Source organism: Pinus tabuliformis, chromosome 4_1 (assembly GCF_031772625.1).
Source record: "Pinus tabuliformis cultivar Carrire ecotype Pingquan chromosome 4_1, CPIR1, whole genome shotgun sequence".
Taxonomy (NCBI): domain Eukaryota; kingdom Viridiplantae; phylum Streptophyta; class Pinopsida; order Pinales; family Pinaceae; genus Pinus; species Pinus tabuliformis.
This window is the reverse complement of record NC_142303.1, coordinates 675,925,273-675,945,502: the sequence shown is the minus strand read 5'-3', so window position 1 is coordinate 675,945,502 and position 20,230 is coordinate 675,925,273.

Here is a 20,230-nt window from a genome sequence, read left to right as displayed (position 1 = left end):
CTACCGTCATATTTATGCCTAATAAACGGCCCATATTGACTATGAAATAACAACATTTTACAAGGCAGTTTTACATCTATTTTTAGCTTTGAGGGCATTGCCCTCGATCCCCAGCCATGGGGGGCTCCAAATAATCGTCTTCGCCCCCCCTGGACCCTCTTGGCGGCACACATTTACGGGCGGCGTTGCCGCCACATTACGAACTGAGGTCCAATGCAACGATACCTCTAAATAAAGAAGATAATCAGGCTCCACACCCAACATGATAAATTCACTTATGACCAGCTCCTTTTCCTACAAGATTAGATATTGAGTGAGGGAGTCATCAACCTGAATTAGCACCAAAAATTGATCCATTAAATCAATGTGATGTATGCCACCATTGCTGCATCTAATGAGAGAACAACTAATATTTCTCGAGGTGGCACAGAAGTGAACCATTATGGTGAAAACAAAAAATGTATGGAGTGATTTTCTTCATCCATGCAATTCAAATCCACGTTCATGCCCCTAATGATTCCAATTGAGATGAAAATTTGATAAATTATGGGAATAAGGGATACGTTCTATGACTTGTTGCTTGTTGAAAATAAAAATAAAAACCCTTTTTCCTAGTTGGATCAGCAATTTGGCATAGGAATCATCCAAATGATTATTACTTCTTCGGATGTGGTACCATTCGATTTGACAATCCATATTATCAGCCATAAATAATATTTTATTGAGAATTGCTTCCAATCTAATATCCATGGCCTAGGTTTGTATTTTCAAGTTTCTAATGATGATAAGAGAGTACCCTATGATAGTGAGATGTATGGGATGAAGAAAACAAGAAAAAATAATTCCCTGAAGAAGTGTGTAGGCTTCATCTAGATTGTTTTTAATGGTCCATAACTTCCAAGTGAATTGTAGTACCCCTAATCTAAATATTTTCTTGTCAGGATTTATGGTTTTTCTTTTTTTTTTCAAAGATTTAAATTATAATAACATTTGTGGTGATAATACTAAGTTGGATGGCATATGTAGGTATTAACATATTGTTATCGATGAAATATTTTTTACTTCAATGATTGTTGATTTGAAAATATAAGATGAGCTAGCACATGAGTAGTCAAGCTACCCAAATGTCATGAAATCAATCAAAAGTTAGTTCGAGTCCAAGAAGAGACAATTTTTGAAGTGACAACTATCACAATATTAAACCTCCATCATTTCCAATATTTATAACCACCATTGATAACATGACAGGAGATAAAGGTCATGCGGTGGGGAAGGAAAGGGGATTGCATAAGACAAAGGAAATATGAGAAAAATTGTTTGAGTGGAGAAGAAATGACATGACCATAAGGAAGACAATAGAAATTTTGACATTGAACTAGCAAGACACTACTATGGTCTAAGAAGGAAGAATATCAATACTGATCAAGATTCCTGACAGAAGGGTAGCTTGGGGCTTGAGGAGAATTACCAATACAAAAATTCATTTGGTTGGGAGGAGATTGATTGCTCCTATTATATTTCCCAATACTAAGATAAGTGAAATGATTATTTTGTTTAGTTCTTTTAGAGATTATTTTCTAGGTATATTATGAATATATGACTAAGCAGTTGAGCATATGACTTATTAAATGCATTCCTATTAAATAACTAATATTTGATATGAATATGGTTTTGGTTAAATATTTTGAGTATGATAGAGAAATATTTATGGTTATACTATTGAACAAGAAAATGAGTAACATTTTGCATGTCAATACAAAAGGATAACTTTGTGCTAACCCTGAATAAAAGAAATTCCTACTAAATATGTAAATAAAAACCCTTGGAGGAGTCGATGTAGAAACTTGTAGTCTAGTAGTCTTAGAACTAACTACCTCTGCATCATGGATTTCTTCAAATTAGTTTGAGCTTAACCTGACTAAGGGCTAGTATGGAAGGTCTAGGGTTTTAAATTCAAAATAGGTTGGGATAATAAAGGGATGAGTGTAAAATCAACATAGACTTATTTTCAAGCAAACATGTAGAAACATAAACAAAAATTATGCATACCAGAGGACCTCATACATGTACATATAATTTGTACAAGGAAAAGACTAATAAACAAAGAAATAACCAATCATGAAATTGTATATCTAGAGGAAGTTTAAAATCAAGAAATGGATTAGGAAATAATAAATAAACATCATAAACAAAAATTGTGCATACCAGAGGACCTCATACATGTACATATAATTTGTACAAGGAAAAGAATAATAAACAAAGAAATAACCAATCATGAAATTGTCTATTTAGAGGAAGTTTAAAATCAAGAAATAAATTAGGAAATAATAAATATACATTAAATACTGGTAATAAAAAATATTTCATCCATAGAATCCAACGAATATAATATTCAAGAAAATACATTAATTTCAACATCTATGTGTTTTACATAGATACAACTAAGTTGTTATAGGAACAACATAATAGTAAGACCTAATACAGGTAGCCCAACCACATCATGTACAGGAGGAATTATTAAAGAACACATGTATTCTCAATTATTGTACGAACCTTAGTACTAAAATCTCATCACATATTATAGAACCGAGTAATAACAGAATCAATATTTGGGCACACACACCCCCACACATATATGTGTATGTATATGTTGTAGTATAAAAAATAAGGAATCTATGGATACAACCATAATAGCCCAAAGAATATCACTAGGTCATAACCACCCTATAATAGATAGGAAAAAAAAGAGAAATTTAATAGATATTTTGGTACCTAAGATGAACTAGGTTATGTATAATCATATTACTTTTTCCACACTAACCCAAAAAATACTAACTTTGAACTCAAATAAGAAAGGAAATATTGGTTAGCAAGTTAAAACTTATGTTTACTTACAAACCCTGAAGATAAATTGAGGGTTTTATTCTCAAATGTTACCTTGTAAAACTTTGGTTAGATTTTGAGACTCCCAACCCCTGTAAAAAGGAAATTGTCATTAGAAGGGAAGGGTCTGAATAGCTAAGGTTGTGCAAAACTAAACCTTGAATATAAATTTTAACAAGAGAAAGGAACGATAATGGTGTACATGTGGCCGAGGGTAAACTTTCCTTTAGAATTGATAAGAATGAAGCTAAAACCTTGAAGCTACTGAGGAAGCATTTGAAAGCTTTATTAATGGAACTTATACCAATGCAGTAGGATAATAACTCGAGAAAAGGCTCACCCCATTAATTTTGAATAACTTAAAGGGAATTACGAAAAAGATAACCCTAAAATTTACTTGTAGGATAATTATAACCCTAAGCTATGAGACCGACATGCATTAAAAATGTCAACAGTGACATAATAACTCCACCCAAGTCTTTGCATGTAGAAGAGGGAAAGTTGTAAGCAAGTTAAAACTCATAAAAGAGAAAAAATAATGAAAAATAAATAGGGAAATTACAGAGAAGATTAAGGTACGAATAGAATTTCTGATGAATTACTTGAGAAAACCTTCAGATGGTGAAGAAAACAAACCATAATCCAATGTCAAAAGCTTAATCCTCTCTTGAAATAAATTGTAGCAAGAGTTGAAGAGCTCATTAATAGAAGTAGGAATAACCTAAAATGTTAAAAATAAGGGCCAACGCCCCTTTCAAGGCCCCTAGAATTGCAGAGAATGGTAAAAAATTTGTGATCTGTCAAAATATTAAAACTGTGAGAGTGGAATTTCAAAGAGAAAAAATTCTTGGACAACCGAAGAAAAGTCAAGGCCGGTCATTACCCATAGCATTAGACTAATAGGTGATTGCATCACCATTTTGAACCACCCTAATATTCAATCAAATAATCTACTTTAGAGATGAGAGAACCAACATTCAGGTAGAAGCTTAGTATAAAATTCTAATGGGTTCGGAAACTCAAGTAAAATCCATCATAAAGCTTGCAGAGTGCAGAACCACAAAACCCCAACAATGCAAATAAAGGAGGAGACAAGGGAGAAGGGGGTAGTAACCCTAACTTATCATCAAAGGATTCTCACCATCAGATCTCTGAGTTGTATCTGAATCGACCCTATTTGGAACATTGCATGGCTAGAAAATATGTCACAATGAAACCAATCCACATAAACATAAAATCGCATGACACACCATGATATAGCTGGGACACATTAACTCCTTCCTTAAAGGGTTATGTGCGGGTAAGGCAAATATGCTATATAACTCAGGTATTGGTATTAAACGTGTGAGTAATGTGTTGGTAAGATATATATGCTACCTATGCAAGATGGTTTTTGGTAATTTAATTGTGCTTAAATTAATTTACATTAAATTTCTAATCCAGGTATGTAGACATGTGAAATATATGACATAATATATGTTAGGAGTTTAGATTTCAATTGTGAAGGAAATAAATTACAATGAAAGAAATTTATAGTCTATGAAAGAAAATAAAATTACATGAAATGAAATACTAGTCTAGAGAAGAAATCACATCTATTATATAAAAGCATGAAACTTTTACTCTAAGAAAGTATATAATTCTAGATTATGAAAGAAAGAAACTTATTCTAGGAAAGCATAGACATCTAAATTATGAAAGAATAAAATTTACTTCTATGAAAGTGTGAAAATATTATCTAATGAAAGCATGAAAGCCTGTTTTATGAAAGAAAGGAAACCTAGTTATGAAAGCATTTAGAACTATTTTATGAGAGAAAACATTCTTAGTCTATGAAAGCAATAAACTCTAATAATAAATAAGAATGATTTAGAATTTAAATCCTTTTGTATTTTTATATTTCTCAAGTGATTGATTGCAATTTTATAAAGAACAAAGTGAAAATTAGAAAATTCAAAATAAAGTATCTATAATAAGTAAATAAATCAAATCCTAAAATAAGTGATCATTGCAATATAATTTACATCTTAATTAAAAATATCAGAGGATTTTTAGAGAATTGTAATGAATTTAGAAACTAGAATGATTTAGATTCAGAGTGAGTGATATATTTCTTAATTTGATGGACAAATTATTCAATTTCTTTTTTTCTATTGATATATTTTCTATCCACAACACGAAATCTAAGAAATTCCATTTCAAAAATCTATGAATATCTCGAAAACTATGAATTATTTTGAATAAATTCTTGCACGACACCTAAGTGGGCTCATTTTGCACAAAACTCATGTCTTAGTATTTTTATATATGTCTTAGTTGATCTAGAAAATGCGTCAAAAGTTGACTAATAAAAAATTGTTGTTAATCTAAATCACAATCTTTGTTCAAGTGCTAAAGGCTCACACTTGCAACACTAAACAAAGTGTTATTATTGATCTGCAAAGAAACCAATTGAAAACATAAGGAAAATAATATAATATAAATATATTATAAAACTACATGAATTATAAAAACTACAAATTACAACAAAACAAGGATATACAACTATAAACTAAATAACAAATAAAAACTACAAATTACAACAAAACAAGGATATACAACTATAAACTAAATAACAAAAGAACTTATGAAATGTGTTTTATTCCATCATAGTTTGGAATTATGCTCCAAAAGTTCCTCCCTTTAAATGGAGAATACACTCCTATTTATACAAAAACTAAGATAAATTATTAATAAATGTAGATCCAAAATTATCTCTTAGATCCACAAATCTCTCCTACATCCACAAATATATCATGTGGTTACAACCACGTGTTAACATCTAGCAAGTAACATGTCTACATATTCTCTTAGAAATACCTAATACATTTGATAAAAAATCTCATCAAAACTTTCATGATTCTTCTCCATCAAATGTGCTTGAACAATTATCTCAAATCTTCAAGGGTTGAAGATGAAATTTGAATTGGAGACTAAATGGTCGACTATGGCATTGTTGACATCTTCAAAAAATCCTACAAACATCACAAAACTCATTCAACATTTTGATATAAGTGAAACATGTTATTTTTATAATATTTAATCATAAATTCACAAAAAATACTAAAATAAATTATTTGAAAAATAATAAGTCTAAAACCATATATATAATCATAAATATGCTATTAATGTAAGGCTATAAGATAGTGGAATATGATTAAAAGTGAATGAAAAGAAGATGAAAAATATGACATCAGAGACCCAACATTTTCCCCCAACTAAAGATGTTGCATGTCCTCGTGCAACCTTGCATTAATTCTCACAAACTGAAGTCATCCAATTTATTGTAGTCTTTTGGAGTGAAAGATTATGTTTTATCAAAAACTCATTTTATGACTTGAGATGTTTCTCCAAGATTTGCATCTTTTGCAAATTCTTCTTAAATTGTTTCCTTTTATCCAGAGCTTGTTATTATGGAATCTTCGTTGAAATATATCTAAGTGATAGCTCTTACGGTTGGTTCTCGTGTGGCAACCAAAAGTATTGCAAGTGTTGGTTCTTGTGTGGCTACACTTTTCTTTTAGTTTTCTTTTTGTTGCAACAAACAATACTTGTAAATATATTCAAAATGAAAACCCATTTATATACATATCAATTGATATTTAGTAGTAATCTAGACCATTCCAAAATATATTCATATTTGAATAAAAGAGAAACAATAGTCAGTTGGGAGAAACATGTTGTTCAACTATATATGAAGTATGGAACATGGAATGGTAATAAATACCCCCGCCCCAACTGAAGGTGTTTTTTGTGTTTAGAAAATGGGGAAGGAAATTTCATATGTTAAGTTTTCCAAATACATATCTTTTAACATTAAAGGAATTATTGATTAAAGATCAAAAAACAATATACCTTCACCTACTGAAAAATTTCATAAGGTATGTGTCTAGGGGATCTTGGTCGTTACTGCTAATCATGGAATTTGAAGTGAAATGATTTGATCTAATATTTCTTCTTTATTATTTGTATCAGTAGAGGATTAAATACGAAATCAAAGCCTTTGTTCCTTCTTATTACTGGAACTAGGAACTAAATGTTGATTTATTGGAACATTGTTGTAAGTTATTGTTGATATCATAAACCATATAGTCTTAACATATAACCCCAATTAGTACAATTCAATTTATGTCAATGCATTTAGTTGAAGTTGAGCATAGAAATAATTCATTAGATTACCAACCACTAATTTTAATCATTAACCAATATGAGATAACTCATTGATAATGTAAATGAGTTTCAAGGTACAAAAGTGCATATTGACAAGTATGAATGAATGTGTGGAAGTCAAGTACCCTACAACATCAGATAATCGAGATTTTATTATACTCCCATTATTGTCAATGAGGATGCTTTCTGTTGTTGACCCTTGTAATTACCATATATTTCCATTAGAATCTTGAGCTTTGATATTAATTTCTTGCATTTTTCTTCATGATTATGCTTCATCACCTCATATAGTTCAAGTTTTAAAATAATTAAGATTGTTATCATAATATCAATTTAAATAAAGTTATTTTATTTATAAATTAATCACTAATGCATTTTTTGGAGGCTTTATTATAAATAGGGTTTATGGGAGCATGTTGAAGCTAGTTGGAAGCTGATATAATTTGGAGAACATACGTGGAAAATTCAAGTCAGGTTGATTTTAAGTTAAGGAGTTGATTGCAAACAATATTCTTCGTTTCTTCACCAGAATGTATTGAATTGATTTTAATTAATAAATAACAGTATGGGAATCTTTGATTCTTAGAGGATTCCTTATTCTATATACTTTTCATTGTAATAACCCTTTTTGTAATATAGAATGAGAGGAGTTTTCCCTTTCACAAATAATGAAGAAGTATTGTTATTTTGAAGATATAACAACGATTGAGCTTGGGTTGTAATTATTTAGACAATCTAATGTGAATATATTCTTTTGATTAATTCTAGTTTATGAATTACCTTGTTGATATGAATTTCTCTTAAACAGTCTAACTCTTGGTGGTTCAGGGTTGCCTCCTAGATGAGGCACTGTGTTATAACTTATTTTTACCCTTGGAATTCATTTTACAAATTTCTATTGATTTCAAAAAATAGAAAAATAAAAATAAGAAAAGAAATGAAAAATGAAAAATGAAAAAGAAAGAAAGAGGAAAAGGAAATAAAAGAAAAAGTAGAGAAAAATAAAAATTAATACAAAATAAAAAAGAGAAAAGTATTATTATACATTGGAATAAGCAAGCAAATTGAAATGTCGCTCATTGTATTTTTTAATTCATCAACCAAATAGTTTTTTCAATAAAATATTGTAAAAGTGATTTGACTTGCCAATGAAGACGATAATCTTCATGTAAATTTCGACGCTCGGGATTAGATGTGACCATATCAATGACGACAAATGAATTGCGGGACCCCCATACTCTTGAAAGTTAACGGAGGGTGGGGGGTGGGGGTCTAAAAAGTGGTTTCCCCTTTTCCCACTTTGGGATACATGTCAAGATGCTATTGATTACAGGATCCCCCTTACCTCAAACTGCATACTGCCACTACGTCGCCTCGCAGAACTGCTTTCCCCTCCACCAACCTTCCTTCTATTTTTAGCCTCCGCCAAATCTTTGCTATTTCTAGTCATAACTATCCCTCCCGATAAATTGACCAGATGATCGTTATCATATTAATTACTCACACCAATGTATAATTCATTCAATTCCCCGCACCATTAACGATTAACCTAAAAAAAATTCGTTATGAGCATCATAATAAAACCATTATCTCTGATAAATTGAATTCTTTCACTTTCCACCTACAACGAGAGAATTCTGAACGTGATTCAAGAAAGCTCCACTGACCATCAACTATCAGTCGCCATCAATCCTGGGAAAAATTATAAATCATTTCCTAAGATTTTATTCCTTCTAAAATGGCTAGTCATAAGGGGAAATCCAAGGTAGCTGTTGAGAGTCCCATCCTACCCACTCTAATTAACCTAGATGAACTACCTCTACTCGATATCCAATTCAAAATCACAGAAACCCACTGTGAGATTAACTTGTATGAGCTTCAAAATTGGGCATTCCATAAGTATGAGGATGCCAACGATGAATTCTCCTTCTGGAATCCTTTCTCTCTCAATTTTGTTTCCCCCAGACTCACCATTTCCTAGAATTTGTCACCTGGTGTGAATCCCGATACCTCATAAGTCAAAGAGCTACAATCGTGACAATATTGATTTTTTTTCTCCATAACCTTCGAATAAATCTGTCAATCCCTGCAGTTAAATCCACATAACTCCCTCTACCCTTTTTCTACTGATGCACTTATGGAGATTTATCAGAAGCTTAATTTATGACATAGAGATCATAATTTTGAGTCATTCCTAATTGAGAATTCTAAATTTCCTAGGACAAATCCACCCTATTCCTCTTAAATATTTCCTCACATGTCTAGGTAGGTGATTTCCATAGTTTCTTTTTTGTTAGGGTATCAAAATGATCAGTGGGTATACAAAGCTATCTTGGGGTTTTCGTCTCGAAAGAAACCCTCAATTATGTTCAACTTTAGTCAATCTTGTGAGATATAATTCATGATAAGTTTCTTAAGTTCATTGGTCAAGGATCATTTAAGCACCAGTCAGTTTTGGTCTATTTGTTTTTATATCATAAATTAGAAAGGTTCAAGTTCCCTATACATAAATTGGATGCTAAATAAATTGATAGTTAGTAATTCACTGGACCTCATTAGCGAGGAAAAATTCTAAACACTACTCTTTTAGTGATTTTGTCAACCAATTCTTGCATATGGAACCATGTCTTTTAAGAAGTGATGTATTTCCCGGGATTTCTATAATGTAAAAATATTTATACACCTAAGTGATTAGTACAAAGTTGGATATTGGTATCTATACCAGAAATTTTCATAAATCAGAGTCTATAGATGTGAGTTGCCACCTTATAAATTACAATTTTTTCTCCCCATGAGGATTTTTGCATTAGAATTTATTAGGAAAAGAATGAATATGGATGATATAAATTTTGTGTCAAGGGAATAAAAAGATCAGTTTAAATTAAAGGCACAGATTGGTCCATTTATTGTTAACACCACGACAACAGAAAAAGAAGTAGACATTCTACTTAAATAGATGAATTTCGGACTCAGTTTCAGTTGGACATATGACCCCCTGTGAGTGATTTAAAAGATAAGAATTGAGTAGGCCTCCATCCAGACAACATTGTAGACTCCAAGACTGAATGAAAAAGATCTTAAATGACCAAGAGAAAGTGTCTCACCTACAAGTTCAACACCTAAAGCATCTTCTTTCAAAGTTTTCAAAAGAAGAAAATCAATAAATATAGAAGACGAGTCATCAGAAGGCAAAAATTCAGAAGAACAAACTACAAGGGTGTTATCAGGTGAGCCTTATTTTTCTTTTCAGCAATATGGAGAAATCATTATTGATTATCCTACTTCTCTTGTTTCTCCATCTTTAGAACAAAACAAAATATTTTCCAAATTCAGGGAGATGAAGACAAAGAATGAAGCAATCAAAACCTCCACCTATGTTGAATTTTGGAAACAATCTTCCACTTCTTAACACAGGCTTTTATCTACACTAGATCCTAATAAAGGGAAATTCCACTTTGCATTCCTTAAGCCAAAAATACCAATCCCTAAGAGTGTAGATGATTGTAAGATTCTATGTTTTATTTTGATACTAAGCAGATAAACCCTATAGATCAAATTTATCTCCAAAAATAGGAAGGGGAAATGATTTATTCTACATTGACAAGTTTAACCATGATAGGTTCTAAGCTATAGGCCTCCTTAAATAATATTCATTCACAACTTAAATGGGAAAGAATGTCTTCTCTAGCCAAGGATACTAGAACAAAGGAGTTGGAAGATCTCGTGATAAATCTAGGAGTGGATACTAGTGATGTCCATGTTGCTGAATAAATAATAAAAATAATAAATGCAGGCATTCAAGAACTTAGAAAGTAGCTAAAAATTCCTACAACACAATATCCACAGGAAAAAGAAGTAGGATGGCTGGAAAAAGAGAAGGAGAACATGTTGAAAATGATTGTGGAACAAAACTTCTAGATTCACAAAATGGAGGCCAAAGGCCATGGGTGATTTATCTTTAAGGAATGTGGAGATTGAGAATCTAAAGGAAGCATTTCAGAAAATGGAGGAAAACAAAATCAAATAAGATAATTCATATATATATATGAACTGCAGAAAAATTTCAATCTTTCCAAATAGCTTGAAAAATAAGAATATGAATCACTAACAATGCAGACATTATCTGAAGTAAAGGAAAAAATATGGGTTGATATCAATTCAACCATAACTGAACTTTGGACATCTATTGAGATCATCTTTGAACAAGAAGAACTAGTGACAAGATCAAAGGCATCCATAACAGAAATCAAAGAAGACTTAGATCACAAGCTAGGAGAAGTGACTAGGATAATCAAAGTGCTTAATTCCAAGAAAAAAGAATATTTGGAGGAATTAGGAATTGAAGAGAGGATTAATACAGTCCCATAAGTAAGAAGAGTTTTGACTAAAAAAAAATTTAATGCGGCAATTAGAAAATAAATGTCAAAACTTAGAAATTCATGCAAATAAATTCGAAAGAAAAATAAATATATTACGCTAGAAGGGACTTCCACCTCTAAGAGATTCTAGTGGCCAATTGACTCCATTAGAAAATTATCAGCATAGATTACATGAGATAGCAATAGATACGTCAAAATTTGCTAAAGATAGAGGAGTCACCACTGGAAAAACATTCATTGAACTCCTGAAATATGATCTATTTATCCAGCATGAAATTCAATATTTGTTTATCACTGGGCCAACTTTTCAAAAGTACACAGAGGTGGATGAAGCATACAAAAAAGTAATTAAATTTTCCATTCAAAATGACAAAATATGGGACAAGTTACTCAAACTCATTGAGTAAAATTGAATGTAGTTTTTCAGGGTACCAACACAGAATAACAGGAGCTAGATGCACATTTTTAGGTCCAACATAGCGAAAGGAGGAGCATAAAGAGAAATATTATATTTTCAGACAACATTCAACAACAACACCCTTGAATAGAGTGTTGAATATGAAATCAATTTCAAAAAAGTTTATTTTAATATTGTAAATGTTTCATATATCTAAATCATTTTGGATAAAGATTGTATTTTGGAAAAGAATTATATTAGACTTAGATATCTTTGAATTACTCTCTATAATTATTTTGTAATTCGAAGTAAGAAGAGTTGAACCCTTGTGATGATCCAATGCCACTATTATACTTTTATGAAATTTTTTCTGAACATAATCAAAGGATTCAAACTTCACTCTTAACAATTTTTGTGTTCATGTGAGTCTTTCTGGTATATTAATATTTGTTTTTCATCATATATTCAAGGTAACATAGGATTTAGGGTAAGGGCAAGTTAAGTATTAACTTCCTTGATAGCCCACTGCAAAGTTATCATCTTTATGGAGATTAACTAATTGAACAATCTCTTTAAATTAGTTCCTTTGCATCTTTAAATTGTTGTCTTATGTCATCTCTTGAATATATATTTCTTTCCTGTCTAATTATTCTGCACGCATCAACTATATTCGATTAATTGAGTATTCAATACAAATGATTGATTATCACATATCTTCTCCTTTTCCGCTTTTGAAATCAATTCAAATATTTTATGATGTTATGAACGAAAATTAGCCCTTTGAACTTCTTAGAAATATTTGGATTATACAAGTGTTAAAGGTTTAATGCATTGGTCATCCAACAAAATTAAAACCCTTAGATGCTTTGGCACAGTTCCCCATCCTAGAAATGTCTACAAAGATACAACACATTATCTTCTAATTTGTATCATTAATCTAGTAGAATTGCTAGTTATATGCTCTTAGTAGATTGATTAGTATGGTTCTTTGTATTTTATTTGAATTATAGCATTGCGAAGTATTTAATCATGTTTGATTATTTTCCTAAAAACGTTGTTTCCTTATTGTTGTTTCCTTAGTTACAATTGTTATTTCAATTGTTGTTTCCAAAAGTATGATTGTTATTTAAATAGTTGTAGAGTTATTTCATAAAAGATTAGAGTAATGTCATCTGCAGATTGAATTCTTGCAAGTTTCTTTAATTATAATCTCAGTTTTTTGTGGTTGATCATAGTTATTTCAAGTACGAATGGATTGGGTAGAATATAAAAACACATTCTTTATTTCAGGAAATGATTTATGTGATTACATTGTAATATAGATCATTTTAGGACTAGTGTTAGTCTCTAGCAGACTCTTGCATATATTTTTTGATTACCTTGAGATAAAAAGGCGAGTCCTTAGGTTGTTGTTAATGTTGATACTTGATTATTACTTTAGAATAATTTAGAAACCCGACATTTTGGTGTCGTTGTCGAGGAGGTTGTACTAATATATGGCTATAGCTTGATACATGATTTCCTGGTGATTGGATATTAAAGGCAAAAGGAAAAAACCTGTGTAAGCACCTTAGTAAAAATTTATGGTGGTTTCTTCCATCAGTCGATGGTTTCAAGTCATTTTGTATGCATGACTGGGAAGAAAATTAGAGGCAAGAATCAGATATAAATCGATCTAAAATCTGCATCAGCAAGTACTAAAAACCAGGGTCAAGTTTGCCTTGGATGATCAACCTTCATATACGAAATGATAAAAAAAATTCGAGTGTCAAGCTTTGGTAGGTGTCTGATCGATATCCAAGAAGGTCTTTATGGTTGCTTCACCTCCTGTAGTAGGACATTTTGTTGAAACTAAAACTGAGATTCACGAAAAAATTGTGGGATTTGAGAAGAGTTTTCAAGTCTTATCAAACAAACATCCTAGTCTTGTTAACAAGAGCGTGAGGTACTCTTTTAATTTAAAAGAAGGAAGAGGTCAAGCAAGTGACTCACACTTTTGACCTTCTGAGTAGGAGGCTCCTGCAATACCGCTTGTGAAGGAAGGAATCAAAATTCCTTACTCAAGCAGTGTCGTAAGACCTAGACAGGGTTTTGAGTCTCGTCACCATACCAACCCTTTTCTGTTAGTACCCCATGATTTTTGAATTCCCAAGGGTTACTGTAATATTTTTAACCAAATGGTGGGACATGTGTTAGGTACAAAAAATTCAACAATAGAGTTTCCTATTGTTGATCCACAAGTGAAGGCACCCATGAAAGCTATTCCTCTCCAAGGTATTCCTAATTTTCATGGGATATTGACAAAATACCCAAAAGCCTTTTTGTTTGAATTTGACGTTTTGTGTCGAGGATATGATTACAACACTGATCCTAAAAAATTAAATTTATTTCCTTCTACTTTAAAGGGAGCATCTCTACCGTGGTTTATGGGATTAATATGTGGCACTATTAACTCATGGGATGGAATGAAACACGGATTTCTTACCAAATACTGGATCGTTGACGATCCATGGATTTAAAAGAAGAGATATTTAAAATGAATTATAAAGAATATGAAGCTTTAGAATAATATATAGAGAGGTTTTAGTATAGTTTACAAAGATCACCTTATACTAATTTTCCAATAGAAGTATCAAAAACTGCCTTAATTAAAGAAATGAAGGACGAATGGCTAGACACACTTAAGCTAATGTGGTAGAGGGATATTTCTCAGGAAGATTATGATGATATTATCAAACTTTATATCAGGTGTTCCCATGGAAGTGTAAGAGGCATGCATACATAATCATCTAAGCAGTGCTTACAACGCTGTAAGCAGAGGAGTCACAAAGAAATTGGTAATATGTTAGAAGATTTTAAAATGAATATATTGAGCACATTGACTACATAGTTGGACATTTTACAACTAAAACAAAAATAGGCTGAAACCAAACAATCATTGGAAATTTTTTGTCCTCGTTGTCAATGAAATCATAACTGTCAAGAATGTCTATTGTATGCAATCAAAGTCTATGCTATTTGTGCAAATTAACATTCAACCAACCATTATTCATCTCTTTTGGGATTAAAATCTATATTTAAGGAGGTTGAGGAGGAACCTGAACCAACAAATATGGTGGGTCAACTACGATAATGGAAATCACACCCTCCAAGCATGGCCCAAGACCATTCTCTGTTTTTTTCTGGTCAATATAACAAACATCAATATTCAAGGTAACCATGGAAAAATCTTGGTAAACTCAATAGTATTATTGACCATCTTGGCCAAATCAAGCATTCTCTATAACTTCATGGCAAAATCAATAGAATTTCAGGCCGCTTTGGAAAAACCCACAATATTTTCTATATCCTCCTTAATGGGTGAAGAAGTATTAAAATGCTTGGAAGAAAACCTAAGGATCTCCCTATTGTTCATGTGGTGGGAAATCTATCTGATTTGATTTTAGGAAAACATATTTCTATGAAATATGATGATCCTGAAGATCCCATAGTCAAAGCTTAGGTGCACAACATTAGCTTTCCAAAGACTTTAGTGGATATTGGATCTTCCATTAATATCATAACGCTTAAATCCTGCACTCTTCTTGGATTAGATACATTAAAATCGATACTGATTACGTTGGAAATAACTGACAGATCTGTAATTAAACCAGAGGGAGCTCTTGAAGATATCATTGTTTCAGTAGACCCTTGGGAATATCTAGCTAATTTTCTACTTCTTAATCCTAAAGAGAAATTAGAACGGAATCCTCTTATATTAGGCAGGCACTGATTTGCCACTATTGATGCATATATTGGACATTGAACTCGAAATATGAGAATTACCAAGGGAACTACTACCAAGAGTCTCAATCTTTACCCACCTACCAAGCTTAGTATGGAAGCTAGAAATTCAATATGGTTTTCTCCCAATTATAATAAAACTAACTTATGTCATGTCCTTATTATTGATAAATCCTTTACTTTTAGATGGCAGACTGAAGATTACATTATTAACAACTTCATTAGCTAACCATCTACTTTAGAGCATCCAACTTTTCAAATGTTGGGAGTTGCATTGGAAAATGAAGCCCAAGGTGATCCTATGGAAGAATATACGAGTGATCACATTTATATGATGGTAATCCATAATAGTATCCTTGTTGAGATTGAGGCTAATAAAATTCTAAACATCAATGTTGGCCTTATTGATTCTCAACGTGATTGCTTAATACAAGTTCTCTACAAACACAAATAATATTTCTCCTAGGATTATATAGATATGAAGGGTGTTGACCCATAATTCTATATACACCATATTTATCATGAAAATAATTTCCACCCTATTCATCAACCCCAAAGGAGGCTAAACCCACACTTTAGGGATGTAGTCAAACAAAAACTCCAAAAACTGATGTATGTCAATTTTATATATCACACATCTGATAGTAGTGGGTCTCACCATTAGCTGTTGTTTCGAAAAAGATTGGAAAGTGGAGAATTGTTGTAGATTACACGGAATTAAACAAGTATACCTAGAAATATCATTTTACTCTCCCATTTGTAGATCACACCCTTGATACCCTTGTTGAGAAGAAATAGTTTTCCTTCCTGGATGGCTTTAGTGGATACAATTAGACTCAAATTACTCCAGAAGCCCAAGACAAAATGACATTTACTTGTCCTTAGGGAACATTTGCATACAAATTTATTCCATTTGGTCTTTATAATGCACACACAAATTTTCAAAAAGCAATAATAAGTATATTTTCTGACTTAATTAATGAAGTACTTGAAATTTATATGGATTATTTTATGCCCTATGGAAATGAATTTGATAAAGGATTAACCAATCTGGAAAAGGTCATCATCAGATGTATAGCTTCCAGATTATGCCTGAGTAATGAGAAATATGATATGTTTATGAACGAAGGTATAGTATTGGGACATTAAATATTTGTTGTAGGCATTCACGTAGATCCAACAAAAATTGAGGTAATTCTCAAACTTCCTATCCCTCATAAACCAAAATATAGCTTTCTTGGTTATGTTGGTTTCTGTCATCATTTTATAACTCATTTTTCCAGAATTGTAGCAACTTTATATTCATTAACATGACATGAATAATTTGATTGGACTAACAAATGTGATAACACTTTTGCATAATTGAAGGAATTACTACTGATAGGAGTAGTGTTGTCGGGTCCCAATTGGAAATTGACATTTCACATATCCTTTGATGCATCTGATATGGTTACAGGAGAAATATTGGGATAGGAGGAAGATATAAAAACTTATTCTATTTATTATTTCAACCAAAAATTGACACCTACAGAATTAAACTACACTGTGATAGAGAAAGAATTTTTGGCTATTATTTATGCTATCAATAAATTTCATCATTACGTTAGAGGATACCCCTATCTTTTTGTACATTGATCGCTCTGCTATTAAGTATATAGATAATAAACCCATTATGAATGGTAGAGTGACTCGTTGGTTATTATTGCTACAAGAATTCGATATCACCATAAAATATCGATATGGGAAAGAGAATATCATCGATTTTTTTATTTTATTTTAGGACCTGCTTCCACCTGATTCTTCCCCTATCAAAGATCAATTTCCAGATGAACATTTGTTTGTTTTATCAGCAAAGGCACCTTGGTACACTGATGTTATGAATTACCTCTCATCAGGGAAATTACCATTGCATCTCTCACCTCAAGAAAATAAACATATTGTTCAATGAAGTGCTTGATTTTCATGGATCGATGATTACCTTTTACACAAAGGGGAAAAATTGGAAATTCGTAGGTGTATTTGAGAAGATGAGGTTTATTATATCCTCAAATCTTGTCACGATGAGTCAAGTGGAGGACATTTGGATGATTGTAATGCTAGACACAAAGCACTGCAGATGGGTTATTTCTAGCCCACTATATTTAAAGATCCTAAGAAATAAATTCAGAGCTACAATAAATGCTAGAGAATGGGGCACCCCATTTAGTTTGATGAAATTCCCCTTCAAACATAACTTGTAGATGAACCATTCGAAAAATGGGCCATGGATTTTGTAAGCTCTATTAATCCACATTCAAATAAAAATTCATATATTTTGGTTGTACAGACTATGTCACAAAGTGGGTGGAAGCAATAGTTGTTCTGAGAGCTGGAAAGGAGGTGGTTATAAATTTCCTATTCAAATGTTATGTTTGATATGGCCTACCTAGGGAACTTAAGACTAATGCAGGACCCTAGTTTATAGCTCATAGGATCTCTGCAACTTTACAGAAATATCATATTAAACATAGAGCTACCTCAACATACCATCTGCAAGCGAATGGTCAGGTAGAAAGCACAAATAAAGTTTAGAAAAATATTTGACCATTACTATAGCTTCTAATTGCTGAGATTTGGCCTCTTAGATTCCCAAAGCCTTATGGGTTTATACACAACTTTGCGTAATACTACTGGCTTTTCACCTTACATGGTAAAACACCAATATTTCCTATTGAATTTAAAATCAATACTTTAAGAATTTCTCAAGAAGTTGGTCTAGATTTTTCATAAGAACATAATCTGTGCTTACAACAACTTAATGAATTAGATGAAATTTACCTTGTTTCCCTTCAACAAAAATCTATAGTCCAGCAAGAAAGGTCTGAATGGCACGATCATCTTATCAAATTGAAAAACTTCCAAAAGGAAGATCGGGAACTATTGTACGATTCTAGGTTTCAAGAATTCCCACGAAAGCTCCAAACTAGATGGTTAGTCCCCTATGAGGTGAGTGAAGTGCATGACAATCGAACTATGCACCTCACTAAAATTGACGATTTTGATATCTCTTTTCTTACCAATGGTCATCGAATTTGCCTATATCATCTACCAGTTACTAAGGAGTCTTTCCTTCTTGTACTTACGGATGAGAGAGATTTGAAGATTGTACCCAACCAAGGGAATATCCCCACAACTGCAATTTGGTAAGTTTTCTTTTAAATTTTTTTGTTTTCAAAAAAATAAAAAATAAAAATGGAGTGTTATTTTTCTTTTGTGTTTTGATGATGTGTAGATCTCTCTCTCTCTCTCTCTCTCTCTCTCTCTCTCTCTCTCTCTCTATATATATATATATATATATATATATATATATATATATATATATATATATATATATATATATATATATGTTTTGTTTCCAATTTAAAGTTGTTTTTACCCAAGTCAAAGTTGTAATTACCTAATTTTCATTAATCAATTATCAATACATGTTACCTAATTCACAACAATCAATTACCATTGTTGTCACATAAGTCGCAGTGTTGTTACCTTATTCATAGTAGATGATTACCGATTTTTGTTACCTAAGTCACAGTGCTATTACCTAATTCACAGTAGCCAATGATTGTTTTTGTTACCTAAGTCACAACCGATGTTACATTAGTCACGATTGTTGTCACTTTGGTTACAACTTTTGTTCTTTCTTCTATTCCATTTTGACATTTAGAGGGCTTGCAAGTTTTTCCTCTTTGACTTAAATCACTGAATACTTTTATTAGTTTTAGGTCCTCTTTAATATAATTATTGCGTTATTAGTTATCTTTGTTTATTTATAAACTAAATTGAATTATAAGGGGATAATTTTCTATAAAAAAAGATGATTTCATCATGCCGACTTTCAACTACCCTAATTTGTCTAGTTCCTGATCTCGTAAAATCAATGTTGATTGTGTTGCCTTTAAATCATTTTGACGTTTTCTAATGGACTATTTCCAACCTCAATCTTAATAAAGAAAAATATATTTAGCAACAATCACTTTAAGGTACTTAGTTTTTAGAAGAAAGACTATCCAAGCTGAAATTAGTTACCAAAAAATGATTTACGCCATCCTTATCTCTTAAGGAGCTAACTTGCCACCTCATCTATTATGTAATCTTTCATGATTAACAATAATCATAGTTAAACAATAATAAGAATAATAATATGTCACTGGAGGATAGGAGGTCTCATCACGAGTTGACCTACAATGATCATAGGTCCTAATAAGGTGACATTACCACTATTGTTCACCAAGCCAGGGTAATGGTCTTTAGTCCTAAGGCCGAAGGACAATAGGTCTCATCATGAGCCGACTTGTTCACTTTATTCGTTCCCGTGAATGACATTGTTATTAATTGGTCACCACACCAAAACAATGATATCCAATAGAAATCTAAGTAAATTAAAATGGCTTTCTAACTATGTATATATTTCTAATAGATGGGGCACTAACATATCAATGGGTTAATAAGGAAACCTTGTTGAGGCTATGGCTACCTGCTCACAGCAGAGGCTATGCCTATGGTATAGAAGTTAATTAAAAACTAGGATATACTTGGTTAC